Source organism: Chiloscyllium punctatum, chromosome 11, assembly GCF_047496795.1.
Source record: "Chiloscyllium punctatum isolate Juve2018m chromosome 11, sChiPun1.3, whole genome shotgun sequence".
NCBI lineage: Eukaryota > Metazoa > Chordata > Chondrichthyes > Orectolobiformes > Hemiscylliidae > Chiloscyllium > Chiloscyllium punctatum.
The window spans coordinates 39,395,415-39,417,873 of record NC_092749.1 but is presented as its reverse complement, the minus strand read 5'-3'; the positions used below and the strand labels follow the sequence as shown (position 1 = coordinate 39,417,873).

The following is a 22,459-nucleotide window of genomic DNA, read 5'->3' as shown; positions in this document are numbered from 1 at the left end:
AGGACATAAAAATCAAGGCCAATGGCTCTGCAATCTCCTCCCTTGCTTCCCAGAGAATCCTAGGATAAATGCCATCAGGCCCAGGAGACTTATCTATTTTCACCCTTTCCAGAATTTCCAACACCTCTTCCCTACGTACCTCAAAGCCATCCATTCTAATTTAATTGTGACTCAGTATTGAATACAATTCTATTCATGGCACATAGTGCCTCACAGACGCCCAGTTTTAAATTTAGAGATCTGTTTGTAATCCATCACATTTAGCTCAGTGGTAGTGCCACACAACACGAAGGATGGCTTCTTCAACATGAAGCTTATGCTTCATCACTACAAAGGACTGCACTAACTGGGTTGGCCCCCTTTCTTCAGGGGAGACAATGGCTTGGTGGTATTAATTGCTGGGCTATTAATCCAGAGACCCAGGTATTGTTCAAAGGATCCAGTTTGAATTTCGCCATGACAAATGGTGATAAAAAAAGTTCTGGAATTAAGAGACTAATGATGACCATGAATCATTGTCAATTGCTACAAAATCTAATGGTCTTTAGGAAAGGAAACTGCCATCTTACCTGGTCTGGCTTACATAGGACTCTCGACCGACAATGTGGTTGACTCTTAACTGCCCTCTGGTCAATTAGTAATGAGCAACAAATGCTGACCTAGCTCGTGATGGGCTCATCCTATGAATGAGGACAAAAAAAAAAGAGCTTTTGCTCTGTTCCTAGATCCTGCCACAAGAGGAACAGCCTCACCACATCTTCCTGGTCAGGTTCCTTAATCTGTTGTTTCAATAAGGTAATCTTTCATTCTTCTAAAACTCTAACAAGTACAGGCCCAGCCTACTCAACCTCTCCTCTTATCAATCCATCAATCCTCAGGATCAACCTTATGAACGTTGTCAGGATTGACACCAATGCCAGTACAACTTTCCATCGTTAAAAAGGGCCCAAAACAGTTCAGTTTTCCAGCTGTTGTCTGACTTCTATTTCTAAACTACCATTCCCCTTGAAATAAAGGGATCATAATTAAATTGTCCTTCTCTGTTAGTGGCTGAACTTGTATGCTAGCTTGTTGCAATTTAAGCACAAGGACTCCTAAACCTTTTATGCTGTAGATTTCTACAGTCTTCCTCCATGCTCAGCTCCTCTATTCTTCCAGTACATAATCTCACATTTTCTCACAACCTATTCCATCTGCCAAGCTTTTGCCCTCACAATTAAACTGTCTAGATTCCTCAACAGGCAGTCACTCTCACTTTTTGCCTTCCCAGCTATGTTTGTGCAATCCACAAATAGGACAACAGTACATTCACTTCATTCATCCAAGTCATAGAGAGGCCCCTGATTTACAAATGCTGGTATTTATGAATGTGATCCTATAGGAGGGTGTAGTTTTAAAGATCCAACACACAAATCCTCCCTGTACTCAAATTATTTTATGTTGTCCTACGTCATGTTCTAACTAGCATACAAACCCACTTGTGCATAGACTCCAGAACAGACCCCTTTGCAACCTGGAGATTATCTGGATATAAATAGATAATTACTGCTCAAGCACTGATCCCTCTGACACTCTACTTGTGACAGGTTTTCATCCTGAAAATGCCCCCTTTATGCCAACTGTTCCATATTTGCTGGCAATTCTCTCATCAATGCTCACATACTAACATCACAGGCCCTTATCACACTGATGTGTATAATACAATCAGTTCTTCTGTAATGTGATAGTTGCGTGCAACCCCATGTTATAGAAAAAAAAAATCAAATTTTAGAAACAGCACCAAATGTTAGGACTGCAAACACGTTACAGTCAACACATTTAAAAGTTCACGCTATAGAAACAGCATCCCCAATTTGTCAATCACCTTACAGTGAACTGGTGTTGATGAAACGCACATTATAATGATCTGTAGCTTATCAATCATCTTCTGGAAATCTAAATACATTGTATGGAATGTTTTGCCAGGAAATGTGGTTCAATTGTGACATTCAAGAGGACTTTGCATGATTATTTGGATAGAAATGGTACAAAAGGATATGGAAAAAAGGCAGGAGCATTGTATCTAGTGTCAACAGGCCAAATGGCCTCCTTCAACACCATAACAATTCTGACGTTTCCCAGTTCTCTATCTTTCTTGTTTGTTACTGCCTTGAAGTCGTCTGACTTGTCAGGCATGATTTTCCCTTCATAAAACAATCAAGCAGTGTCCAAGTGGCTTATGTATTTCTACTTGTCCTGCTATTACATCCTATATTATACAATCTGATACTTGCCTGATAATAGATGTTAAGCAAACTGGCCTATATAGTAGATTGTTTTTTAAAAACATATCTTCTTTTCGAATAAGGGTGTTACACTGGAAAACTGCTAATGTTCTAGAACTTTTCCAGAATCTGACTATTCTTGAAAGATTGCAAACAGTGCATCCACCCTCTCTGTAGTTGCTTCCTTTTACATTTTAGTGTGCATCCTATCAAGTCCAGGGGACCTCTGGATCTGTAACCCCATTAGTTTCCATAGCATTTTTTCCCACTAGTGATAGTTGTTGTATTTATTTCCTCTCACCTTTTTGCCCTATAAATTTAGTAAATTTGTAATGTAATTCGTGTCTTCTCCTGCAAAGGTGACATCTATTCAACTCCTCTGCTATTTTCTGGTTCCCATTATTTCCCCACCTTCATTCTATAAAAGGTCTGCATTCTCTTTGACTTCTCTTTCTTTTTAATATAGTTAAGAAGTTTATGCTGTCCTTCTTGATCTTACAAATTTATCTTCAAATTTTGTTTTCAGTTTATTTATTGTTGGCTTTTTGAAAAAGACTTCAAATCTATCGGCTTACCACAATTTTTTGCCACTTTGAAAGTTAAACATACAATTTGATGATAACCTTAACTTCTTTAATTACAATGTGTAGGTGCCAGTGTTGAACTGGGGTGAACAAAGTAAGAAGGCACACGATACCAGGTTTAGTCCAACAGGTTTATATGAAGTCACAAGCTTTGGGAGCCCCTTCGTCAGGTGACAAATGGTGAGAGTCTTTTGACACTCAATTATCTGAAATTATCTAGCAATAGTCTCTCCATCTTTAACTTAAGTGCTTGTGCACTTCCCTCCACTTCACCTGACAAAGGAGCAGCACTATGAAAGCTTGTGATTTCAAATAAACCTGTTGGACTATAACCTTGTATCGGGTGACTTGACTCGACTCATTAATTATGATTGCCTTATCTCCTTCCTAGCATCTATGAACCAGTCCCAAATACACTATGAATTCTTCCTTGTTTGACTTTCAACCATTTGACTGTCCCGAATCAGCACAAAGATTAGTCAATCATGATTAATGTACTTTTTTTTCCCGCATACAAACAGACCTTCTCTCTTCCACAGCGCATCTGCTGTTATAACGAAGGTTGGGTGGGGGAAGAGAAGAGATGCACTATAGTCTACTGTCATGAGTATCTTCTTTCCCTTGTTACTGGAGGAGTTGAAAGAAATAGTGCATGCCATAAACATCGATAGAGACGAGCTATTCACAGTATTGGCATCCTTGAGTATGGATAATTCACCACGGCTGTTAAAATATACACATGAGGAAATAGTGGATGCTCTGACCATCTCCTGATCTTCATTGGGTATACATGTGGTGGGGCAAATTGTAAGACTTCTAATGTTGTGTCCTTGTTTTTAAAAAAAAAGGGTCCTTGTGAAAGATTGAAAATAAAACAGGTCAGTCTAACCTCAGTAGCAAGAAAATTATTAGGATCAATTCCAGGAAACATGATAAAGAACTTAGAAAAAGGTACAAGATAAACAAGAACAGTCAGCATGGATTTAATCAAGGGAAAAATCATGCCTGATTCGCACTGAACTTTTTTTTGAGGTGGGGTGCAGTTAACATGGATTTTAGCAAGGCTTATGACATGGACCCAACTGGTTAAGATTGAACCCAGGGGGAATGTAAAAAGCTGGTTACAAAATTAGTTCAATGGCAGGAAGCAAAGGGTCGTGGTTTATGAGCATTTTTAAGAAAGGAGGCAGTTTCCATTCAGGTTCTGCAGGGCTCAGTGAGAGTCTCCGTGTAGTCTTTAATTATTGGATGCAAATATAGGAGGCATGACCAAGAAGCTTACTGCCAGAGAAACTGGCTGTGTGATTATGATTGAGAAAGATGGCTGTAGACCAAAGAAATATAATTGACAGACCAGTCAGTCATCAGAGAAGAGACAAATGGAATTCAACCAAGAGAAATACAAGGAGAAGAAATTCAGAACACAGGTGGATTCGGAGGGACTGAGGAAGTCAATAGCCACAGGGTACAGATTTAAGGTAAGAGCTAGAACGGCAAAAGGAAACTAAAGGAAAACTTATTTTCAATCAGTTGGTGGTGGGGTGGCGTCTGAAATTCACTAACTGAGAAAGGGTGCCTAAGTCATAAACTCATAACACTTAAGCTGTATTTAGTTGTTTGCTTGTTTTGCCAAACCTCCTGGATTATAGTCCAAAATTTGGAAGACAGGATTAGTGTAGTCAGATTTTTGTTGACCAGCACACACGCAGATGGGCCTAATAGACACTTCCAGAACAGAAAGAGAGTAAGAGCCTATGAAGGATGTCAGAAATGCATATGCAAAGATCCCTGAAAAAGGTGCATCAGGCTGCTAAGTGGTTAAGGTGTATAGAATCATTGCCTTTTTTGTTGACACATGGATTAGAACAGCAGGGAGGTTAAGGAGAAGTGACATAAAACATAAGCTGGACCATAACTGGAAAATGGTGTGCAACCCTGGTTACCTCATTACAGAAAGTACGCAATCACACTGGAGAGATACATTGGACATTTCTTTAGGAAGATGTGATAAAGGTTTTCAAGGTTGTGAGAAGCTTGAATGGAGTGGATGGGAAGGACTTATTTCCCTTAGCAGAAAGGTCAGGACTAGAGGTATTGGTTGCAAATGATGTGTCTAAAAATTAGAGGATATATGAGGAAAAGTTCTATTTCATGCAGAGTGCAGGTGGTGCCTTGATCACAGCTAGAAAGAAAAAAGCATGGAAGAGATAAAAACTTTCAAATCAAAAGTCTGGATGTGTAAAGGAATTATTCCAAATTTGAGAAAACTTCCAAGTGCTGGAAAAATGGGGATTAGACAGAATGGTTCATTTCACAAAGTGCAGACACTGACCGAGACCTCCTTTCCTGACAAATTTTTCTACATTTTCCAAACATCCTGGGAGGAGGAACCTGTATGACTATGGATGCTTACAAGTGAAACAAAGACTTAAGACATCAGTTAATACATCTGGGAGTCACTGGCTAAGAGGGGATATGAGGATATCTGTTAGAGGCTGACATGCACCACTGCAATGATCAGTGGCTACAGCATTTTGGCAACAGATCCCTAGATTAGTGTGTAACACTTGAGGTAGAACCCATCACTCAAGGATTGGCCTTTTAACCATCAGCAGAGATACAGCATATGAAAGCATATCATGTGAAATAAATTGTTTGTCTGCATCGCTACGATCTTTCAGAAATGCAAGGATGCCAGAGCTACAAAGTTAAAAAGCCTTCCTCTGTTAAGAAGTTGAGAGCTTTTAGTAATTTGTGAAAAATGCTCGGGATGTTTTACTTCCAAGTTTACACAGCTGGAGTTTCAGGTTAGCACCTCCAACACTCCTTATAGCAAGATATGCAAAGTTCATTTCCATAATGTGCTGTGTTGAGCCATTAAGTGCAAGTTCCACCAGCAAAGCAACAAACAGATAAGTTAGATTTATATACTGTTATTCCAGTATGGCCAATTCTATTATTGATTTATAGATCCATTTTTAGAAATATAATCCATATACTTTGGATATTAAGAGTTCTAAAACAAGAAACAGAATTATTCTACAATTCCAGTTTTGACAATAAATGCATTGTCTCTATACTCATTATGTTTAGTATTCTTTGAATTTGGAATGATGTAAATATTGCCCAAGTTGTAGTTTTCAAGTGTTATGGAGGAACAAATATACAACAAAATGTTTAAAATACAGCTATTCTTTTAAAATATTACCGAGCTGAAGTTTCTTGGCTGGTTGAGTTGTCACTGGGAACAGAATAGCCTCCCAAATAATTATTTGGTCATATATTTTGCTCAGGCTCCTGAGGAAGTCTTTCCCACTAACTAAAACGCAAATGTTTAATCCAATAATTATAGTAATAAAAGTAATCCCAAGGAGAAGTTTTATCAATGAATAACTGAACACAATCACTAAATTACCTCCTGATCTCCAGCTAAACAAAAACTAACCATCTGTCATTTAAACTCTGATAAAAATTATGTACTATTGTTTAGAAGGTTCACTCAAGTTTTGAGTCGTATCACTGAATTATGATTTTAATCATGATCTGGCAATTTGAAACTACTTAATCTATATAGTTTTCTGATAACCATCAGAGTCAAACAACGCACCCTTAAGGTTAGGCGTCCCAAATCAATATTACCCATATGTGGATTCATCAAAAACACCGAAATGACCATGCTGTACAGATATTAAAAAGGGACTTCGAAACTGAAGTTACCTCTGCCTAGATATTTAGATACTCAGCATTGCTGCAAAAGAATAAAACACAGTAAATTACATTTAAGGAAAGGGAATTACAAACAAATTATTATAACTGATAACGCAAAGCTTTCCGAATGACTGATTTACTTTATAACAGCTACAGGAATAGGCCATTCTGACATTCATGTTGATAATGATAAGTACAGTCATAGAGATATACAGCATGGAAACAGGCCCTTCGGTCCAACCCGTCCATGCCAACCAGATATCCCAACCCAATCTAGTCCCACCTGCCAACACCTGGCCCATATCCCTCCAAACCATTCCTATTCATATACCCATTCATTTTAAATGGTCCAATTGTACCAACTTCCACCACTTCCTCTGGCAGCTCATTCCATACACATATCACTCTCTGCGTGAAAAAGTTTCCCCTTAGGTCTCTTTTATATCTTTCCCCTCTTACCCTAAGCCTATGCCCTCTAGTTCTGGACTCCCTGACCCCAGGGAAAAGACTTTGTCTATTAAATAAACTTAGTAAGACTAGGTTTATGAACAATTGAACGATTTCCAGGATGAGCATCAAAATTAAACTGGTGAACCTTCTAGCTTGAATTCAGAAATTAACTAATAACTTCAGGGCAATCATTGCAGCCATTTCAGTATGGTTGGCCAGCAATCATTTTGAGCTATTTCATTAACGTCCTTCCCTCCATAAAAAGTTTGTCGAGGACTTTTCTCTCAAAGATCTACAGCAGGGGTGATCAACATGGAGGGTAGGACTCCAAGAAGGTCATAGGACTCCAAGAAGGTCATGAACTGAAGTGTTGGGGTAACATGCTCCAGGACATCAATAGTTGACACCATCCCAAGCCACTCTAAGTCTTTAGATTTCCTCCTATCACCACTGCTCAGTGAGGGGCCATGACAACTTAAGCCTCAAACGAGGGTCACAGTAGGCAAAGGCTTGGGAAGCATTTTCCTAACTCTTTCATTGACAACTTCAATAATGAAATTCTCCAGCACTAGACCAAGGCCAGGTTGGATCTAAGAATTCAAACAAACCTCCCCAACCTTCAAAATGGCATCTAGCAACTAAATATATGCCATACAATCTGATGACATTGCATCACCTAAAAATCATCCAAGACACTGCAGCTTGCTTAGTCACCATTTTCACCCCCACTGGACTCAATATTCAATCTGTATACAATAGTAAGACATGACATCAATGCACACAAGCTAAAATGTGGCAACCTATTTCAGCATTACACCTGAGCCACCACCTCCATAACAGAGGCAGATAATAACAAATGTTTGCAGACGATCACTTACAAGATTTCCCCCAAATCTCTCACCATATGGCTTTGAACATAAAATATCATTCCTCTCTAATCACTGGATCAATGTTCAACATCATTGTAGGAGCATCAACACTAACTACTAGAATTACCAATACTATGCAATGACAGAACACAGTTTCTGAAAGTAGCCAGGTTGCTCTCAAAGTAGATGCAGAAAGGACAAGTTCAAGTTTTATTTGATACCTGTTCCAACACAGAAATGAACAGTTTCAATGAATTCAAAAGGTTAGATCTCATGGAATACTGGGAGAACTAGCCATTTGGATACAGAACTGACTCAAAAAAGGTAGAAGACAGGGTGGTGGTGGAGGGTCGCTTTTCAGACCGGAAGCCTGTGACCAGTGGAATGCCACAAGGATTGGTGCTGGCTCCACTACTTTTCATCATTTACATAAATGATTTGGATCTGAACATAAGAGGTATAGTTAGTAAGTTTGTAGATGACATGAAAATTGGAGTAGTAGTGGACAGCAAAGAAGGTTGCCTCAGGTTACAATGGGATCTTGATCAGATGGGCCAATGGACCAAGGATTGGCGGATGGACTTTAAATTAGATAAATGCGATGTGCTGCATTTTGGAAAAGCAAATAAGAGCAGGACTTATACATTCAAGGGTAACGTCCTGGGGAGTGTTGCTGAACAAAGAGACCTTGGAGTGCAGGTTCATAGCTCCTTGAAAGTAGAGTCGCAGCTAGGTAGGATAGTGAAGGTGGCATTTGGTATGCTTTCCTTTATTGGTCAGAGCATTGAGTATAGGAGTTGGGAAGTCATGTTGCTGCTGTACAGGACATTGGTTAGGCCACTGTTGGAAAATGGCATGCAATTCTGGGCTCCTTCCTATTGGAAGGATGTTGTGAAACTTGAAAAAGGGTTCAGAAAAGATTTAAGGATGTTGCCAGGGTTGGAGGATTTGAGCTATAAAGGAAAGGCTGGACAGACTGTTTTCCCTGGAGCATCAGAGGCTGAGCGGTTACTTTAGAGGTTTATAAAATCATGGGGGGCATAAATAGGATAAACAGACAAGGTCCTTTCCTTGGGGTGGGAAAGTCCAGAACTAGCGGGCATAGGTTTAGAATGAGGGGAAAGATATAACAGGGACCTAAGGGGCAACGTTTCCATGCAGAGAGTGGTGCGTGTATGGAATGAGCTGCCAGTAGTAGTAGTAGTGGAGGCTGGTACAATTGCAGCATTTAAAAAGGCATCTGGATGGTTATATGCATAGGAAGGGTTTAAGAGGGATATGGGACAAGTGCTGACAAATGGACTAGATTAGGTTAGGATATCTGGTCAGCTTTAACATGTTGGACTTAAGTGTCTGCTTCCGAGCTGCACATCTCTATGACTAATTATTTTAACAGAATATTTGATGTGCATTCGACTGTTGCCCAAAAGGCTCAATAGTTTTATTGAGAAGTTTTTCTGACAATTCATGTATCATAAACACCATGAAATTATTCAGGATTAATAGACAGGGCATGAATTGTAACTTTCTGCAATTGACGTTAAGCAATTAGTGAGTTTTGAGAAGATATGTAGCTCAGGTTGAGGTTCTGGATGTAGGTTTGCTCGCTGAGCTGGAAGATTCATTTTCAGACGCTTTGTTACCATACTAGGTAACATCTTCAGTGAGCCTCCAGATGAAGCACTGGTGGTGTAGCCCACTTTCTATTTGTGTGTTTGGGTTCCCTTATGTGGTTGACATCATTTCCCGTTCTTTCCCAGGTGGTAAATGGGAACACCTTCTCCGGGTTGGTAAATGGCACCATTCCACAGACCTCTTGACATCATGGTTGACCACAAACACACCACACTAAAACAGCAGCAAATGAATTTGAAAGACCCCATACAGACAACAAGCCAAACTAATGTAATTTACAAAATACCTTACAAGAACTGTAACGAACACCACATTGGACAACCAGGCAGAAATCTAGCCACCAGGATACAGAAACATCAACTATCCACAAAAAGACATGGTCCACTCTCACTAGTATCCTTACATACAGATGAGGAAGGACACAACATCAACTGGGACAACACATCCATCCTAGGATAAGCCAAACAAACAGAGACACAAAAATTCCTAGAAGCATGGTGTTCCAATCGGAAGTCTAAATCAACAAACACAGTGACTTGGATCCCATTTACCACCCCCTGAGAATGAACAGGAAATGAAATCAACCACCCAAAAAAACCCAAACATATAAACACCATCAGTGCTTCATCCAGAGGCTCACTGAAGATGAAGAGCTTTTGCCTGAAATGTCGATTTTCCTGTTCCTCAGATGCTGCCTGACCTGCTGCGCTTTTCCAGCACCACTCTAATCTTCACTGATGTTAGCTAGTATGGTGACAAAACGTCTGAAAATGAACCTTCCAGCTCAGCGAGCAAAACTACATCTAGTGAAGCAATTAATCAGCACGATTTTGCACAAACCTAGAGCAAATTAAGATTGTGTCAGTAAGTCATAGAGAGAGTCAGAGACTTTGTAGCTCATGTTGAGATTCTGGTTGTAAGCTTGTTTGCTGAGCTGGAAGTTTGTTTTCAGATGTTTCACCACCATACTAAGTAACATCAGTGAGCCTCCAATGAAGCGCTGGTGTTATGTCCTGCTTTCTATTTAGATGTTTAGGTTTCTGTGAGTTGGTGATGTCATTTCCTGTTCTCAAAGTGGTAGATGAGGTCCAAATCAGTGTGTTTGTTGATAAGAGTTCCAGTTGGAATGCCATGCTTCTAGGAATTCACGTGTGTGTTTGGCTTGTCCTAGGATGGATGTGGTGCCCTTTCTCATCCTTACGTAAGGATACTAGTGAGAGTGGGTCATGTCATTTTGTGGCTAGTTGATGTTCATATATCCTGGTGGCTAGCTTTCTGCCCATTTCACCAATGCAGTGTTTGTTACAAGGTATTTTGTAAATTATATTTGTTTTGCTTGTTGTCTGTGTAGTGTCCTTCAAGTTCATTAGCTGTTGTTGTTGTGTGTTGGTGGGCTACCATGATGCCAAGAGGTCAGAGTAGTCTGGCAGTCATTTCTAAGATGTCTTGGATGTAGATAAGAGTGGCCAGGGTTTCGGGGTGCATTTTGGCGGTTTGGTTTTGTTGATGAGAAAAATCGATGGACTGTGTTCATTTGTTACCTGTTCTTTTCAAATATGCTGTATAGACCTTCTTCTGCTCTTCATAGTTTCTCTGTGCTGCAGCGTGTGGTAGCCAGTTGAAATAATGTTCTAATGCAGCTTTGTTTCACACAAATAGAAAGCAGGACATAACCAGTGTTTCACTGGAGGTTCACTGATGACGATGTTACCTAGTATGGTGATGAAACACGTGAAAACAAACCTTCCAGCTCAGTAAGTAAACTTACAACCAGAGTAAGAGACTTTTTACAGCACGGAAAGAGGTCCTTCGACCAATTGTGTCCAAGTCAGTTAAATATCTAACTATGCTGATCTCATTTTCGAGCACTTGGTCTGTAGCCTTGTATGCTATAGCATTTCAAATGTCATCAAAAATCATATCACTTTTGCTTCCGACATTCCACAAATGTCAGATTAGGATTACTGTTGAGTACCAGTCCACGTAGACTATCAGAATCTCACAGAATTTGAATAATATTAAATTAAGGCAGGGTTCAATTTTAACAGGGACCATTTTTCAAATAGGAGAGAAGAGGTCCAAAACACTGTCTTAAGCTAAACAACGGTTTCTTCTCCTGCTCCTATCAGAAAAACAGCAGATCTAGTAGTAAAACGACATGGTCTGTAAACTGTAATTTGATTGTTTATTACATTATATGGTGTAGTTAAAACAAATTCAAATGACTAATTGCCACAAAGAAGTGAATGCAGAATGAGGCCAATCACCCCAACAATTTCAGAGAAATCAGATCCTGCTTCAGTGTCAATCTTGAATAGTGGCATTAGTGTGCTATGGGCATAAGCCCCCATATTTATGAGTGATGCTTGAGTGTAATACTGAAAACGCAATACAGGGTCAGAGGAGACATTTCCTGAATGAGATGTTAAACAGACACCCTGCTTTCACTCTCCCCTCAGTAGATGGAAAAGATCTCAACACCCTACTCAAACTAGAAAGTGCTACTGGTACCCTGGTGAATATTTCTTATCCAACATTATGGACAGAAGATTTGGTGTTTTATTTTGTTGCTGCTGGCCATGTACAATTAGCTGTCACGTTTCGTCAATTCTCCTTAAAACTAAAGCACATCAGTTGACACGAGGTTATGAAAAGGTGCTGTTTCCTCTCTTTTTGACTACAATGCAGGAGAAAACTAGCAGCTTCCTGAAGAAATATTATTCCATACCAGCTAAAATTTAAATATTTTATTCACTGAGCAAAGATTTGGACATAATGGCAATATTTTCCAGACTCCAATACTGGAAGCTATGTTCAAAATATACTGAATAATCAAGTAAATCTCAATTGTATGATGACATTCATTCTCAATAAATTCAGCAACTGATTTACTATATCTGAGAGAAAAAGCCAAAGACAAGTTTTCAAAGTTCTGCTTAACTTTCTGGCGCATTTCATGACAGTATGTTGTATAACTCATTTTTTTACAAAAACTTGAACAAGTTGAAAATATGCTTTGCTACAGTTAACTCAGTTACAAAGACACTAATTTCAATTTTAGTTTAATGATAATTTCAAATATGAATGCTTAGTTAGAATTTAGTCATTAGTGCATAAAGCCAAATTTCAAACCACAGGTTTCTCAATAGCAGTCTTACCTAAACTATAGAGTCACAGAATCAGCAGCATGGACAGACCCTGCAGTCCAAGCAGACCATGACAACCATGTTCCCAAACTAAACTAGCTCCACCTGCTTACAGTTGGCCCCCATCCCTTCAACCCTTTCCTACTCACGTAGAAGAACACCACTTATCACAGACCTCTCGTCCAAAAATCAGCCCTCAACCACCATCCTCTACCAGCTACCGTAAAGTCAATTTTGAATCCCATTAGCAAGCTCACCCTGAATCCCAAGTGATCCAACTTTACTAATTAGCATACCATGCAGAACCTTATCAAAGGCTTTACTAAAGTCAAAGTAAACATCCAGGAGAAAGATATAAATAGAAAGCAGGAGACAACAGCTTCGCTTCACTTGGAGGTCGCTACTGATGATGTTAACTAGCCAGGTAATGAAACGTCTGGATATCAAACCTACAGCTCAGCAAGCAAACCTACACCCTACCCCTCAAAGTACTGCTCCGCCCTCATTCTTAAATGCTCAGTCTCAACAGATTAAAAAGGACATTAAATTAAAATGGCAAAACATGAATAATCAGCAATTGATGTGCACTAGGTGCTTTGCAGCCAACACATTTTAAAGATAAAAATCACAACACTAGGTTATAGTCCAACAGGCTTACCTCAAAAAGGAGCAGCGCTCCAAAAACTAGTGCTTCAAAATAAACCTGTTGGACTAAAACCTGGTTGTATGAGATTGTTAAACTTTGTACACCCCAGTACAACACCAACACCTCCAAAATCATGAACACATTCGAAGGTTGACAGGAAATTGATAAAGCATTTAAAAACATTCCCTTTCTCAGAAACAGACACCACTCCAGGCTAGTCAGTTACAAAAAAAATTTTTAATGACCCAACTGTGTCAAAGAAATAAACTGGACCCTAGTTAAAATTAAGATTATTCTCAAGTCTCTTTCTTCAGTTTGGGAAAAATGACAAGTGAAAACCAATGACTTCGAAATCTGTTCATGTTCATTCCATCTAAAGAAATTCATCATACAACCAAAACATTGATAATAAGACAGTTTTAGTCATCTACTTCACCACAAATAGACATCAGAAAAAGGGAAGGCTAGTAACACCATGACAATTCAGTGACTATACAATTTTGTTTTAAATCAACCTGTTAAGAGAAGTTGTTACATATCTCTGGGAGCAGATGGGATGTGAACCAGGGTCTCTTAGCTCTGGAGCGAGGGACATTAACACTACACAAGAGCCCTCAGGTTCAGATAACACCTGGCACACAACTGGAAGGTAAGACTGACAGATATAAAAAGTATACTTAGAATTACAGCATTGGGCAGCATTTTGCACACAACCACCGACAGACTTAAATTCATACAGCGCCACTGATAACATCAGGAGATCCAAAAGCACTTTTGAAATCCAAAAGCTGCTGTAATGCAGGACTTACAGCTATCAATTTGCACACAGAAAGCTCCTACAGTCAGAGAGAACAGAGTGACACCGCTGTTGAGTGATGGCGAGTCAGGAACAAAAGGGATAGTTTAAACGGGGGGGGGGGGAGGGGAGGAGAACGAAAGCTACTTAGAAAATGAAATAAAAGAAATACATTAAACAAATCTTCAATAATAATGTTTGACCCTTTGTAGAACAAAAAACATATGTTTCCAGCTGACACAAGGAGAGCGGAGGGAGATGAAAGGGACCTCGAGTAAGATCGAAGATCTTTCCTTTCACTCCCCTAAAATATCGGGGAGGTCGAAAGGGAATTGATATCTTGGAAATCGTAAATCCAGAGTTTCCAACACATTTTAAAATCATGCACAGATTTTATGCGCAACGTTATTGCATTAAAAAGCTCCCCTTTGTTAGAGATCATGAATAAAGACTCGGGGGGAGGGTGAGAATTTGTCGCACTTACCTTAACTCCACCGCAAACACCTCGCCTTCAGAAACATCGCAACCCGCAACGCACCATAGAAAGACAGAGACAGACACAGAGAAAGAAATACAGATAAAAGGACGGGGGGGGGAGGGGAGGGAGAGAAACGGCACCAGCCAGAAGCTCAGCTTCAACTGTCACCGACCGAGCAGCGAAGGAGGGAGGGAGGGAGGACAACACCCGACAATCGGCCGCCTCCGGCCTCACGCAGCCCGACACCGTCCTCTAACGGGAAAGACGGCCACGCGCGCGCGCGCCCCGAATCGCTGCGCCCGCGCCGTTGGCCGGACGGTTAATGGTGATCGCGCAGCATTTGGTGGACGGAGAGACGGGTATGAGGTAGGGGGGTGGGCAGAGGCGGGGGATGGGGGCGGGGAAGAGAGGCGAGGGTTGTGGGTGGGGGGAGGAGGGCGGGACATCCGACACTGCCGCCTGGAACTCCATGGCGACTGAGTGATTGACAGCGGCTCCCGACCACTGGCGAGGCGCCTGGCAACCGGAGTGCCAATGGGAGCCGGACAAGGTGGGGGTGTGGGCGTGGCTGGATGAGCAGCAGCTGGTGAGTCAACCCAGTTTGCTGCTCCCCAGCTTCGTGCACATTTCCAGTCTGGACCCTCGTCCACCCCCAAGGTGGGATTGCAGGAGGGTTACGGACATTGAACAGTGCCTGCAAAAATCTGGAAATACCGGTGGTATTTTTGTTTGTAAAACCAAAAAAAATTACAGCTCAATAACGTTACCGACATACATCTGAAAGTATTGCTCATAGCAATGTGCATCACGCGAAGTAAATCTGACAGTCAATGAATCCGGTACGAGACAGAGCAATAGCAGTCATGAAATTTTCGCTTATGGAAGCCTGCGACAGAGTTGCATATCCAGCATTTTCTGACAGCAATGTTTCCACCTCAGAAAAAAAGAGGCTTCATAGAATCAGGAGCACGGAGTTTTCTCAGTCCACGGAATCCAAGCTAATCTTTTGCAAGAGGGATTGATTTAGGCCCATTACCTGACGTAGACCTGCATATTTCCCCTCCGTATTTGATTCTATCTACACCATCCTGAGCAATGATTGCTTTATTTCTCTATTTCTTTATTTCTCTAGTCCAAAAATCATTTGGATCCTATTCTTCCTCAACCAGCTGCACAGATTGTCTTCTTGTGTCTAATCTTAGAGGCTGTCCATCGAAGTGAAAGTCACTGAGCTACTGGAGGGTGCAAATGAAATGTGCAGTGGCCTTCCCAGAAGTAGAGATGAAGGTGGGTGCTGCTATTGTCAGCATAAAAGGAGTGGGCATTAGTTGTCTGAGGGATAAGAGTTCTTGTAGAATAAGAATGAGTGCTACTGGTATCACTGGGAGAGAAGCACAGTACAATGGAGGCCATTCAGTTGGTTGGCCACTGAGGTTGCTTATCCTTGTTAGTGCTGAGATACTCTACTCCAGCTAATGTGAGGATTTTCACCTTGTAGGCAGTAAGGAACCTGATGTCCATCATGCCTCACCACCACAGCCAGCCCAAACACCCCACATCTGCCTTGAACTGGTCTATCTGGTTGTGAGCCAATTTTGGAAGAAAGTGAGGACTGCAGATGCTGAAGATCAGAGCTGAAAAATGTGTTGCTGGAAAAGCACAGCAGGTCAGGCAGCATCCAAGGAGCAGGAGAATCGACGTTTCTGGCATAAGCCCTTCTTCATGTGAGCCAATTTCGTTTGGAAATGAGATGAAGGGAAGGACTGAGTCTGACAGAAGTGCCTGGAAAAACTGTTAACAGTGATTTTAGAGAATGAAGCTGGAGAATAATGAGGGCTCCAGTAACCCACAGAGGAGTTGCATAAATACTTTGCATAATATGGGTGGTATGGTGGCAAAGTGGTTAGCATTGCTGCCTCACAGCGCCAGAGACCCAGGTTCAGTTTCCGCCTTAGGCAACTGACTGTGTGGAGTTTGCACATTCTCCCCGTGTCTGCGTGGGTTTCCTCCGGGTGTTCCGGTTTCCTCCCACAGTCCAAAAATGTGCAGGTTAGGTGAATTGGCTATGCTAAATTTCCCGTAGTGTTAGGTGAAGGGGTAAATGTAGGGGAATGGGTCTGGGGGGGGGGGGGGGGGGGGGTTGTGCTTTGGCGGGTCGGTGTGGACTTGTTGGGCCTAAGGGCCTGTTTCCACACTGTAAGTAATCTAAATCTAAGTCTTTATGGAAGAGAACGTAATTAGCATTCCAAAAATACCACCACAAGGGATGAAAATTGAGGGAGAAATAAATGCCAAAAAATTATCACTTGAGTAAAAAGTGCTAGGGAAACTAATGGAGCTTAGGGTCAATAAGCTCTTTGAAGAAATAAAAGGCAGGATAAACAAAGGAGAACCAGTAGAAATAATAAATTTGGATTTTCAAAAAGCATTCCATAAAGTACTACATATAAAGCTAATTAATGACTTGGTATTGGGAATAGTACATTGGTATGAATAGACGATTGGCTAACTAATGAAAGGCAGAGAGTTGGGATAGAGAGGGCATTTTCAGGATGTAAGTAGTGGAATGCCACAGGATTTAAGGCTGACGCCTCAATTATTTCCATTATATATTGATGACTTGGATGAGGGAAGTGAGTTAGTAGACGACACCAAGTTAGTAGACGACACAAAAATAGGTGGGAAGGCAAGGGCTGAGGATTTCATAAAGAGTCATAGAGTCATAGGGATGTACAGCATGGAAACAGACCCTTTGGTCCAACCCGTCCATGCTGACCTGATATCCCAACCCAAACTAGTCCCACCTGCCAGCACCTGGCCTATATCCCTCCAAACCGTTCCTATTCATATACCCATCCAAATGCCTCTTAAATGTTGCAATTGTACCAGCCTCCACCACATCCTCTGGCAGCTCATTCCATACACGTACTACCCTCTGCATGAAAAAGTTGCCCCTAGGCCTCTTTTATATCTTTCCCCTCTCACCCTAAACCTATGCCCTCTAGTTCTGGACTCTCTGACCCCAGGGAAAAGACTTTGTCTATTTATCCTATCCATGCCCCTCAATTTTGGAAACCTCTATAAGGTCACCCCTCAGCCTCCGACACTCCAAGGGAAACAGCCCTAGCCTGTTCAGCCTCTCCCTGTAGCTGAGATCCTCCAACCCTGGCAACATCCTTGAAAATCTTTTCTGAACCCTTTCAAGTTTCACAACATAATTCCGATAGGAAGGAGACCAGAATTGCACGCAATATTCCAACAGTGGCCTAACCAATGTCCTGTACAGCCGCAAAATGACCTCCCAACTCCTGTACTCAATAACTCTGACCAATAAAGGAGAGCATACCAAATGCCTTCTTCACTATCCTATCTATCTGTGACTCCACTTTCAAGGAGCAATGAACCTGCACTCCAAGGTCTCTTTGTTCAGCAACACTCCCTCGGACCTTACCATTAAGTGTATAAGTCCTGCTAAGATTTGCTTTCCCAAAATGCAGCACCTCGCATTTGTCTGAATTAAACTCTGCATTTATCTGAATTAAACTCCATCTGCCACTTCTCAGCCCATTGGCCCATCTGGTCCAGATCTTGTTGTAATCTGAGGTAACCCTCTTCAATGTCTACTACACCTCCAATTTTGGTGTCATCTGCAAACTTACTAACTGTACCTCTTATGCTCGCATGCAAATCATTTATGTAAATGTCAAAAAATAGAGGGCCCAGCACCGATCCTTGTGGCACTTCACTGGTCACCAGCCTCCAGTTTGAAAGACAATCCTCCACCACCACCCTCTGTTGTCTACCTTTGACCCAGTTCTGTATCCAAATGGCTAGTTCTCCCGGTATTCCATGAGATCTAACCTTGCTAATCAGTCTCCCATGGGGAACCTTGTCAAATGCCTTACTGAAGTCCATATAGATCACATCTACTGCTCTGCCCTCATCAATCGTCTTTGTTACTTCTTCAAAAAACTCAATCAAGTTTGTGAGACATGATTTCCCACGCACAAAACCATGTTGACTATCCTGAATCAGTCCTTGCCTTTCCAAATACATGTACATCCTGTCCCTCAGGATTCCCTCCCAACAACTTGACCACCACCGAGGTCAGGCTCACCAGTCTATAGTTGCCTGGCTTGTCTTTACTGCCCTTCTTAAACAGTGGCACCACCAGTCTTCTGGCACCTCACCTGTGACGATCGCTGATACAAATATCTCAGGAAGAGGCCCAGCAATCACTTGTCTAGCTTCCCACAGACTTCTCGGGTACACCTGATCAGGTCCTGGGGATTTATCCACTTTTAACTATCTCAAGACATCCAGCACTTCCTCCTCTGTAATCTGGACATCTTGCAAGATGTCACCATCTATTTCCCTACTGTCTATATCTTCCATATCCTTTTCCACAGTAAATACTGATGCAAAATATTCATTTAGTATCTCCCCCATTTTGTGTGGCATCACACATAGGCTGCCTTGCTGATCTTTGAGGGGCCCTATTCTCTCCCTAGTTACCCTTTTGTCCTTAATGTATTTGTAAAAACCCTTTGGATTCTCCTTAATTCTATTTGCCAAAGCTATCTTCTGTCCCTGCTTTGCCCTCCTGATTTCCCTCTTAAGTATACTCCTACTTTCTTTCTACTCTTCTAAGGATTCACTCGATCTATCCTGTCTATACCTGACATGAGATAACTGAGCAAAATAGACAGGTTATCTAAATGGGCAAAGATTTGGTAGATGGAATATTATGTTATGTAATATTATGCACTTTAGCAGGAAGAGTAAAGTAACTGTAAATTATTTAAATAAAGACTGCAGAAATCTGCAGCACAGAAGGATTTGGTGATCCTTGTGCATATACCATAAAAAACTAACATACAAGTTCAGCAGGTAATAGGGAAGGCAAAGGAATTTATTTCAAAGGGAGCAAAGTATTAAATAGAGATGTCATGTTTAAACTATACAAGACACTAGTCAGACCGTACTTAGAATATTGTGAAAACATTTGGTCCCCTTATGTAAGGAAAGATATGTTGTTTTAGGGCAGTCCAGAAAAGACTCTCAAGGTTGTTGCCAGTATGTTGGGATCATCTTATATTGAGAGCTTGAACTATCTTGTATTCATTACAGTTTAGAAGAATGAGAGGTGACTTTATTGAGATATATAAGGTTTATAGGCAGTTTGACAGGGTTATTTTATTTGTGGCAATCAGTGTATAAGCCAGCATTTACTTGTCATCCCTAATTACCCAGAGGACAGTTAAGAATCAACTATCTTGCTGCCAGTCTGCAGGTGTAAATAGGTCACACTGGTTAAGGATCTACTAAAGTAGGCTTCCTTCCCCTAAAGGATATTAGTGAACCAGATGTGTTTTTATGGTAATTGATAGTGGTCACAAGCTAATGTCAAATCCAGAATTTTATTGAATGAAAATTTTACCATTACCCTATGGATTCTGGATTGCTAGTTCATTTTCATTGCAGTTATGCCACCACTTCCTTTTGAGGGTTGATGTGGTGAGATTGCTTTCCCTTTTGGGAGAATGTAGGACTACAGGGCATAATCTGAGAGTAAGGGTCAACAGTTTATGACAGATGAGGAGGTATCTAATCTCACAGAGAGTAGTGAATCTGTGCAATCCCTCACTGCAGAGTGCTGTGGTGATTTTGTTGTTAAAGATATTCAAGACTGAGATAGACAGATTTTAACCAGTAATGGAATCATGAAGTTGTGAAAAGTAGGAAAGTAGAATTGAGGATTAACAGGTCAGCCGTAATCTAATTGAATAGTGGAGCAGGTTTGATGGACAGACAGACAAGCCTTATGCAGGAGGGCTGATGAAGTGTCCCCAGTGAGAAAGTAGGAGGCATAGAATGCCGAAATATTTCATTGTTTGGGAGTATGATATGGCGAGAGCCCTTGAATTGACATGATGCATGCATTAGTGATGGTTGTAATCCTGGTCTTCAGTGAGATGTGTATATGTGGAAACAGTGTGTCAGTAGTGGCCCTGTGAGTGGGACTGAACAGAGATAAGATTGTGACGTTCACACTTGCCGAGCTTAGAAGATCATTAACAGGTTATCTCTACTACTGGGGGGGTCCCTTCTGACTTGGTACACAGACACTATCTGAGTTGAGGCTGGCTGACTCTGTTACAACAATCTACCAGAAAAATAACCATTTTCCTCTCCATTATCCCATACATCTACATGCCCAGGTCCCTGTCTGCAAAATTAAATGTGAGCTTTTATTTCCTCTATGCCATAATGGTCAACCACCACAATATGTGGGCTAGTTCCTGGCCTGCTGTTTTTGAGGTAGAGTGCAGGTGGACTTTAAATATAGCACCAACAACATAAATGATAGCAGGTCTGTGATGAGCACTAATGCCTCTGCTGCCATGTAATTTCATGAATTTTCCTTTGTTATGTGCCCGAGTGACTGTTAATTTTTTTCTGGTATATAATTTTGAAAAACCTCTCCACTCTTGAATCTGACTTGGAAATATGTCAGCATTCTTTTACTATGCTTGGATCAAAAACCTGGAAGTCGTTCCCTAACTGCATTTCGGGTGTACCTACAACAAATGGATTACAATAGTTCAAAAAGGCAGCTCGCCATCGCCTTTTCAAAGTCAATTAGGAATGAGCAATAATTGCTGACCAGCCAAAAAGGTCATCCTGAATGAATCTAAAAACTACTTCCTTTGTCTTTTTCTGTACCAGTAGTTAAAACAAAAGAATACTTTAAAACAAATTTTTAACTTTAAATATTTTTCAGTGGGATGTTACTCATGCTCCCCTACACATTAACAGCAGAGATGGAACAAGTGGAAATTGTCAAGCTCCTGGGAATGTCATCACAACAAACTTACTTGAACTCTTCATGTGGACACACTGGTTACAAAGGACCAACAACATCTCTTCTTCCCCAGGCAGCTGAGGAAATGTGGCATCATGGCGAATACCCTTGCCAACTTTATACGTGCGTCTGGATGTATCACCACCTGCTGTGGCAACAGTACCATTCAAGATCAGAGACGGTTAGAGAGTGGTGAACTTGGTCCGGACAATCACAAAGGCCAGCCTCCCATTCAAAGAATCCATCTACCAGGCCCGCTGTCAAGGAAAGGCTGCCAGCATTCTCAAAGATCCATCCCACACGGGCAATGTTTTCCTACAAACTCTACAATCGGGGAGAAGGTACAGACGCCTGAACACACGCATCAGCCATTTTCGAAACAGTTTCTACCCTACCATTGTTAGAATACTGAATGGACTCACAAATTCTTAATATTCGCCTGTAACTGTGCTTTTGTTTTTACTGCTGTTTACTTATTATTTACTTATCAATGCTACTTAACTCTGTGATCTGCCTGCATTTCTCACAAGACAAAGATTTTCACTGTGCCTCAGTACACGTGACAATAAATTCAATTCAATTCATTTTCAAACGCAATTCACCTGCCAACTCTCTTAATGCATTCCCTAATGCGTTTGCATGAAATTACTGTATGTAATTGCATTTATAGTTGTCAGTATAATTTAAATAAATTTGGTTACTGGCAATTATTTGATGCCATTCTTCAAATAAATAAGCTAATGTTGCTTTAAAGTCTTTTACAAATGATTTTTGTTTTGAGAAAAAGAAGATGTTCATGTAGAAAACATGTTTTTAAATCCAGGAACTTGAAGATTTGAACGGAGGTGTGATTAGAGGTAGTGATGGCTTAATGGTATTTTTGCTGGATTATTAATCCAGAGATCCTGGTTAAGGTTTTGGGACCTAGGGTCGAATCCTGCCATAGCAGATGGTTGAATTTGAATTCAGTAAATGTCTGGAATTAGGAATCTTATCGTAACCATGAAACTATTGTCAA

At 41.0% G+C, this 22,459-nt stretch overlaps 1 protein-coding gene across 1 annotated transcript in view; it reads right to left on the bottom strand.

The window, feature by feature from the left end:
• The window catches only part of socs5a (suppressor of cytokine signaling 5a), a 59,677-nt gene extending 44,765 nt beyond the window's left edge, over window positions 1-14,912 (bottom strand). The window contains exon 1 of the mRNA XM_072580659.1: window positions 14,583-14,912. The gene's annotated coding sequence lies outside the window, so the exon portion shown is untranslated. The remainder of the gene's footprint in view (window positions 1-14,582) is intronic.
• Window positions 14,913-22,459: the final 7,547 nt, after the last annotated feature.